Here is an 8,929-nt window from a genome sequence, read left to right on the forward strand (position 1 = left end):
TTAGGGCTTGTACCTCATCACTTTCTTCCAAAGCTTTAACCTCATCGTCTCTCACAGTCTTTAGATTTGGGAGCCAATCCAGTCCTTGTGTTCGGACTCTCAGCCACTTATGATAGCCGCCGATGATCCCATTCCGTGGATCTCCTCGGGGGCGGAGTAGGTGTCCGCCACTGCTTTGCTTTGGCCTGGCTAGCAATGGAGTTCTTGACTCCTGTTCAAAGTAAGAGCAAATTAGTCCGTCCACATTGTTGCCTCTTGGTGCAATGAATCAATTACCCTTTCCCTTTTCGACGCACGAGCGGTGACCTTGTAGCGGATAGACGGGCCTACCTTCTTGGAGAAAAAAGGTGTGAAACCAGCCACACATAGAGAGCCAGTGCACAACAAACAATTCTTGCGCTGCTCTTTTCACATCCCCGGTCGAACGTGTCATACATGGCCAAAATGGCGACGACCGGGCTTTCCTTGCCATGATGAAAGGCGAGGAAAGCGTCAATCGCTGCTAGGTCCACTAACCCTTCCATATTCGGAAAGAGGACAACTCCAAAGATAAAAAACGCCAAGATGTCAATAAAAGAAAGCCCATTCGCCTTGATTTTCCAAGGCCTTTGCCCTTTCCTCCAAACACTTCCTTGGTACTCCGACTACTCCATTTCTGTTTTGCTTTAGACGTTCCAACTCTTGTGCTGAGATTTTCACTACCTTGGCAACTCTTGTCGTGGAGGGATAGAACCCAAAGAAAAGATATGGCTTCCTTCCTCCCAGTTGGCATCCCAGGATTTCTTCCAACTCTTTCACAGTCGGCACTAGCTGGAAGTCCTCAAATGTGAAGCACCTTAGGGGCTGGTCATAATACTGGGAAAGGGATGCAATCGGTTCCATGGAGACTTCTACCCTAGCTAGGTCCCAAATCTTACCATAGGCTTTGCAGAAGGCTTGCCGTTGAAGTTGACCCATTAATTGCCCCAACTTTCGTAAACTGGTGACCTCTAAGCTCTTGATTTTGACTTGATAGAACCTCTTTTTAAGCGAAGGCTTTTGACTTGATCCCATGTTTTACTAAAGTGAAATAAAATCTAGTGCGAATCAAAACTCCGACATCTATCATGGGTGGAATGGATGAATGCATGAAGGAATGCATATGACACGGATGCAATTTATGAATACGGGAGCTCGGGAAATTGTCTCCTTCTTAGATACAACGTCTTGGGGTAGCAAAGTGCCCAACGTATGTATTTAAGAAGGTGACACGGACCCTCCATTAGTTTGCCCAAGAGAGGGGATTAAGACGGAACCCGCACATGATGCACATGCGAAAGGTACAATACGGGGATGTACATAGTATGATAATATTCACTGAACATAAGCAAACGGGTATATGATACTTATGCATGGCAGTGTGAAAAATGGCACGCAGCGTGTTTGCTCCGTGCCCCTATTTAAGGGACCTATAAGGGAGAGAATTAACTAGGCTTTTAGCAATAATCCCCAAGGTAGTCATATCTCTCTTGATGGTTTCTAGAGGTATCATCCCCTTCGAAGAACATATTGCAGCAGTAGGGACTACTAGCAACAATAAGTTTTCAAAGAGAAAAGCTCTAGATGAGGGTTCACTGTAATCAAGCAAGTCGGAGACCTAGCATGATCACAGATTCACCTCCACTCCTTATGTTCCCATGAACCCGGGTATAGGGCCCTTTTTCACTCACAGTGTGTGCAAATAGTGTTAGTGTTTGTGTGCATCAAATGAATAAATATTTACCTCATGCATACATTCTAAAACACACTAAAAGCAACAAAAAGTTTATATACACAAGAACATAAGACAAATAAAGGGAAACCAACAAAGGAGAAAGTCATGATAAAACATTGCACAAGATTAAATGGCCTAACTCTCTAAAAAACAGTCCCCAGTGGAGTCGCCAACTGTCGCAACCTACCCTTCGGCGGGAGGGCGACGCGTGACTCGCGGGATGCGTGTTCCACGAAAGGAATACGCGCGGAGTCGCCACCAACGTTTATTTGAGGAAAACGTCGGAAAAACCGGAAAAGACGCGATCTATGAACTTTTTAGTGAAAGGTTCGGGAGTTGTATTTACGCACGGGGAAGGTATTAGCACCCCACACGCCCGTCCCAAGGGACGGCAGCCTTTAATCGAATGTGCAAACATGACTTTGATTTTTATGTTCCCTTTTATGTTCTTATATCCTTTATACCCTTTTTATATTTTTCTCTTTTTGTGGTCGACAAGGGTGTTTCCCTTTGCTCCTACGTATTCCTCAATTTGCGATGAGGAAATCAGACCTACGTAGTTCTTTCGGAACAAAGTGTTTGGTTTAAGTTTGTTTTTGGTCTTTTTTGCAAAATATATTTTGATTGAACAAAAAGGTCATTTGAGGTGTTGGACCATTAAACGGTCTTTTGATTTTGAAAGGAGAGAAACGTTAAGGCATTGGACCATTAACGATCTCTTGTTTTTGAAAGGAGAGAAACGTTAAGGCATTTGGACCATTAACGATCTCTTGGGGTGGTCGACAAAAGCGGGGCTTTTGCTCCTACGTATCCTCAATTGCGATGAGGAAATCAGACCTACGTAGTTCTTGCAAAAGCGGTAAAGTCACATGTTGATTTTATGCTTTTGAACGGTCCATGTTAACCGATAAAAGCAAAGAGGACCGTTTAAGGCGTTGGACCTTAAAACGGTTTTTAGTGATTTTTCGGAAAAAAACTTGATTTGTGAGTTGATTTTAGTCTTAGTTTCACTTTGGTTATTAATCAATTCATTCAAGGAAACTTCCAAAGAAAAACGTCCGATTGATTTTTTTTATTATTTTATTCAAAGATATTTTGATTATTTTATTATTATTTTTCAAGATATTTTGATTATTTTATTATTATTTTACTTTTTTTGGTTTAACCGAGGTTATAGCGTGAACGATCGGTTAGATTTCGTTTTAACAGTGATTAAACGAGATTACAACACAAATGATCGGTTGAAATTCATTTTATCATTTATTAGACGAGAAAACGGTTTAAATAAATGGTTAAAGCACGTTAAAAACGGAAGAAAAGAAAACTGAAAGTAAACGAAATTAAAGTGAAAGTACACAAAACAAGAAATGAATTGAAAGTCTCGAATTCGAAAACTTACCCGTTGAAGAACGAAGAACGAACGAAGAACGGATGAAGAACGGTGAAGAACGATGAAGAATTTCCACAGAATCGCTTACGGAAGCGTTTCGGAAGCGCCTCGGCTTAGATTTTCTTCACGGAAACGATTTTTCCAAGCAAATTCGAAAGAGAGAGAAGTGCCAAATGGGCTGAACATTTTGAAACAGCTCCCCCCTCCCCTATTTATAGAAAAAAAAGGAGGTGCTTGCCGCCCAAAGACTTAATGAAGAAGATTTCTAAGCGCACCCGAATTACTAAGTTCACCCCCCTTTTCGTATTTTACGGAAAAGTTACGGAAGCCTTACGGAACTGTTTTCGAATTTGATTTTCATCTTTTTTCTTTTCCCTTTTACCAATGTTAAGTGGAATATGCTTACCCAAGGTTTTCGGAAATTTTACGGAAGTATTACGGAAGCCGCGGAAGCCCCGAAAACCATTTTTCAAAAACGTGGAGGAGCTTGCCGCCCAGTTGCTTCCTCCTTAAGCAACCCAACTTCCAAAATGTTCTAGAAGGGCCTAGATTTGAATTGCTATTTACACCCCTATCTTGATAAGTTCACCCCCTTACCTTTTTTGGTGATTCTTTTTTCGTAAAGTTACGGAAACTTACGAATCTCGTAACGATACTTGTTTTCTTTCCGTAATGTTATGGAACCTTGCGGATTACATAATCATCCCCCTTTTGACTTACGGAATGTTACGGAACCTCACTTAATTATGCAACGATGCTTCCATTTGATTTCCGGTGTGTCACGGAAACTTACGGATTGTGCATCAATATATTTTTTTGGTTTTTCGGCATGTCCTGGAATTTCACAAATTGCCCAATGATGGATGCCAAGCACCTCACAAGGACCAAAGAAAGGTCGCATGTCATCAAGCAAAGGTCCCCGGACGAAATTAGGGTATGACAGGTAGGAACGAGGGGTTGTATTAATTACAATCCCACGCTCGCTATAAGACAACTAGGGTACCCCATGAGGGGAGCACCGACGGAAGAAAGCATGTCTCCTTTCCTTGTAAGGGATCTCGGCGCACAAAATTCCAAGACTATACAAAGAATCCATAAGGCATGGGAAACCCCGTTAAGGAAAGATCAAGAGCTTAGAGGCATTCGTAATGGCATCATTGGTGGGTACCACGAATGGCTGAAAGTTCGCATACGAGGTTTAGATTGGCTCGCCAAGTTAAAAGTCGTCAGCGAAGAGAATTTTGAAGCACCGGAAGAGGACGAAGAAGTCCAAGCTCTCAAAAGCGAGTTAGGAAAGGCAAAACTCGCCAAGGAGAAGTTCAAGTTGGCTGCTACACACGTTCGGAAGGAGTGTGCCGGGTTACGGGAAGAGAATGCAATTACCGCAAGAGCCCTTGAACAAGAGACCAAGAGGGCTCGCAAGGAAGAGTATGGCCGGAACAAATTTCGCGGAGCTCTATGGGGTAGCAATAATGAACTCAAGTTGCGAAGGGAAGAAAGGGACCAATCGCGAGCACATAGCATGGTTCTGAAAGAGGAGTTGATTGCTTGTTCAAGGTCCAAAAGAAGCTTGTCTCAGCGTTTATGCGAGACAGAGACCAACATGTTAGCTATCATCGCCAAGTACCAAGAAGAGTTAGGTCTAGCCACGGCCCACGAGCATAGAGTCGCGGATGAGTATGCCCAAGTATACGCGGAAAAAGAGGCTAGAGGAAGGGTGATCGACTCTTTACACCAAGAGGCAACCATGTGGATGGATCGGTTTGCTCTTACCTTGAACGGGAGTCAAGAACTTCCCCGATTGTTAGCCAAGGCCAAGGCGATGGCAGACACCTACTCCGCCCCCGAAGAGATTCATGGGCTTCTCGGCTATTGTCAGCATATGATAGACTTAATGGCCCACATAATTAGAAATCGTTAGGAAACTTGTATGGTCTCTCAGGCCTTGACTAGATATGACTTCCTTTTTGAAATAAAATGAGTTGGTCCCATGTTTCTACTCCAAAAAGCTTGTGCAAATCAAATCACTCCTACATCTCATCTCTAGCATGCATTTTCTTTCTTTACCCACTCCTCACGTTTGGTTTTTTAGGGAAAAACACCATAACTAAACGCGCCGCAAGGGATCCCTATCGCACCAGATCCAAATCTAGAACGATGGGTGATCAAGAGGAGACGCAGGAACAGATGAAAGCTGACATGTCGGCTCTGAAAGAACAAATGGCCTCCATGATGGAGGCCATGTTAGGTATGAAGCAGCTCATGGAGAAGAACGCGGCCACTGCCGCCGCTGTCAGTTCGGCTGCCGAAGCAGACCCGACTCTCTTGGCAACTACGCACCATCCTCCCTCAAACATAGTAGGACGGGGAAGGGACACACTGGGGCACGATGGCAGCCCTCACCTGGGATACAACCGAGCGGCTTACCCTTATGGATTGCCGCCCAACTATTCACCACCCATCTTGCAAGAAGATGCGGGCCACATTGCTTCTCCCGTCCATGAAAAAGAGCCTCCTCAGCAGCCCGACGAAGTCCATAAAGACCCTCAAGATTATGCTCGGAGGGATGTCGAGTTTTATCCCCCGATCCCCGAAGGGCCGGCACCAGGCACGTTGCCTCAACCCAACATCGCAGCATCGCCAATAGTTTTGTCTATGGAAGGGCCGCCCCCGGCAACTGAAGAAAGGAGGAAGCTCGATCTCCTTGAGGAAAGATTGAGGGCTGTGGAAGGATTTGGGGACTATCCGTTTGCAGACATGACGGATCTTTGCTTAGTACCCGATGTTGTTATTCCCCCGAAGTTCAAAGTGCCGGACTTCGACAAGTATAAAGGGACGACTTGTCCCAAAAACCATCTCAAAATGTACTGCCGTAAGATGGGCGCCCATTCTAAAGATGAAAAGCTGTTGATACACTTCTTTCAGGATAGCTTGGCCGGAGCTGCGGTAGTGTGGTACACTAATTTGGAAGCTTCCCGTATCCGTACTTGGAAGGATCTGATTACCGCCTTCCTAAGGCAGTATCAGTACAATTCTGATATGGCTCCTGACCGTACTCAACTGCAGAATATGTTCAAGAAAGAGGGTGAAACCTTTAAAGAATATGCGCAGCGATGGAGGGATTTGGCGGCACAAGTAGCTCCTCCCATGGTTGAGAGAGAGATGATCACCATGATGGTAGACACTCTGCCAGTGTTCTACTATGAGAAGCTAGTGGGTTACATGCCGTCTAGCTTTGCGGATCTGGCGTTTTCCAACATCGTACCAGTTCCTAAAAAAGATGGGAAAGTACGAATGCGTGTAGATTATCGGGACCTGAATCGGGCCAGTCCCAAGGACAATTTTCCTTTACCACACATAGATATCCTCGTAGATAACACGACCAATTTCGCTTTATTTTCCTTCATGGACGGTTTCTCTGGTTACAGTCAGATAAAGATGGCGCCCGAGGATATGGAAAAGACTACTTTCGTCACCCTGTGGGGAACGTTCTGTTACAAGGTGATGTCCTTTGGACTCAAGAATGTCGGGGCAACTTATCAACGGGCCATGGTAGCTTTGTTCCATGATATGATGCATCAAGAGATCGAGGTCTACGTGGACGACATAATTGCTAAATCTAAATCTGAGGAAGAACACCTTGTCAACCTGCGGAAGTTGTTCGAAAGGCTTAAGAAATATCAATTAAGATTGAACCCCGCTAAGTGTACCTTTGGGGTCAAATCAGGGAAATTGCTTGGTTTCGTTGTAAGCCAGAAAGGGATAGAGGTAGACCCCGAAAAAGTGAAGGCTATCCTTGAGATGCCGGAACCCCGTACAGAGAGGCAAGTCCGAGGTTTCCTGGGGCGCTTGAATTATATTGCCAGATTCATATCGCAGCTCACCGCCATTTGTGAGCCGTTGTTTAAACTCTTGCGCAAAAACCAAACTGATCGGTGGAATGAGGATTGCCAAGAGGCTTTTGGAAGGATCAAAAAGTGCCTAATGAATCCTCCCGTGCTTATGCCACCAGTACCTGGAAGGCCTCTCATTTTGTACATGACAATCTTGGACGAATCAATGGGGTGTATGCTGGGGCAACATGACGAATCCGGGAAGAAAGAGCGCGCTGTTTACTACCTAAGTAAGAAGTTCACGACCTGTGAGATGAATTACTCCTTGCTCGAAAGAACGTGTTGTGCTTTAGTATGGGCGTCCCATCGCTTAAGGCAGTACATGCTGAGCCATACTACCTGGTTGATATCCAAAATGGACCCGATCAAGTACATCTTTGAAAAGCCAGCTCTCACAGGACGAATCGCCCGGTGGCAAGTCTTGCTATCTGAGTTTGATATAGTCTACGTCACCCAAAAGGCGATAAAAGGAAGCGCTTTGGCAGATTATTTGGCCCAACAGCCTCTTAACGACTACCAGCCCATGCATCCGGAATTCCCGGATGAGGACATCATGGCCTTGTTCGAGGAAAAGTTGGACGAAGATCGGGACAAATGGACTGTATGGTTTGACGGAGCGTCAAACATTCTAGGTCATGGCGTTGGGGCAGTGTTGATCTCTCCGGACAATCAATGTGTACCTTTCACAGCCAGGCTAGGATTCGACTGCACCAACAACATGGCCGAATATGAAGCATGTGCCCTAGCCGTCCAGGCAGCAATTGACTCCAATGTCAAACTACTCAAGGTGTACGGCGACTCAGCGTTGGTAATCCATCAGCTGAGAGGGGAATGGGAAACTAGAGATCCCAAGCTGATACCCTACAAAGCCTACATCAAGGAATTGGCTAAGACTTTCGATGAGATCTCCTTCCATCATGTTCCCCGCGAGGAAAATCAAATGGCGGATGCACTCGCTACGTTGGCATCTATGTTCCAGCTAACACCGCACGGGGACCTACCCTACATTGAATTTCAGTGTCGTGGCAAACCCGCACATTGTTGCCAAGTGGAAGAGGAACGGGACGGAAAGCCTTGGTATTACGACATCAAGCGATATGTCGTAAGCAAAGAATACCCGCCAGAGATTGCCGACAACGATAAAAGGACATTGAGGAGGTTGGCAGCCAGTTTCTTCATGAGCGGAGGCACACTGTATAAGAGAAATCACGACATGACACTCCTGCGATGTGTGGATGCCAAGGAGGCAAATCACATGATCGAGGAAGTCCATGAGGGCTCGTTTGGAACGCACGCCAACGGGCATGCTATGGCCAGGAAGATCTTAAGAGCAGGTTATTACTAGCTTACCATGGAAAGTGATTGTTGTGTCCATGTGAGGAAGTGCCACAAATGTCAAGCATTCGTGGATAATGTCAATGCCCCACCGCATCCCCTGAATGTCATGTCCTCCCCTTGGCCTTTCTCCATGTGGGGAATAGATGTCATCGGGGCCATTGAGCCCAAGGCCTCGAATGGTCATCGCTTCATCCTCGTAGCAATAGATTATTTCACCAAGTGGGTCGAGGCGGCTTCATATACCAATGTCACGAGGAATGTGGTGGTCAGGTTCATTAAGAAGGAGATCATCTGCCGATATGGTTTGCCAAGAAAGATTATCACGGACAACGGCACCAACCTGAATAACAAGATGATGGGGGAAATGTGCGAGGAGTTTAAAATCCAGCATCACAATTCCACACCCTACCGGCCAAAGATGAATGGAGCCGTGGAAGCAGCCAATAAGAATATCAAAAAGATTATCCAAAAGATGACCGTGTCATACAAGGATTGGCACGAGATGCTCCCATTCGCGTTACACGGTTACCGGACTTCAGTGCGAACGTCAACTGG

The sequence above is a fragment of the Glycine max genome, chromosome 17 (assembly GCF_000004515.6).
Source record: "Glycine max cultivar Williams 82 chromosome 17, Glycine_max_v4.0, whole genome shotgun sequence".
Classification (NCBI taxonomy): Eukaryota; Viridiplantae; Streptophyta; class Magnoliopsida; order Fabales; family Fabaceae; genus Glycine; species Glycine max.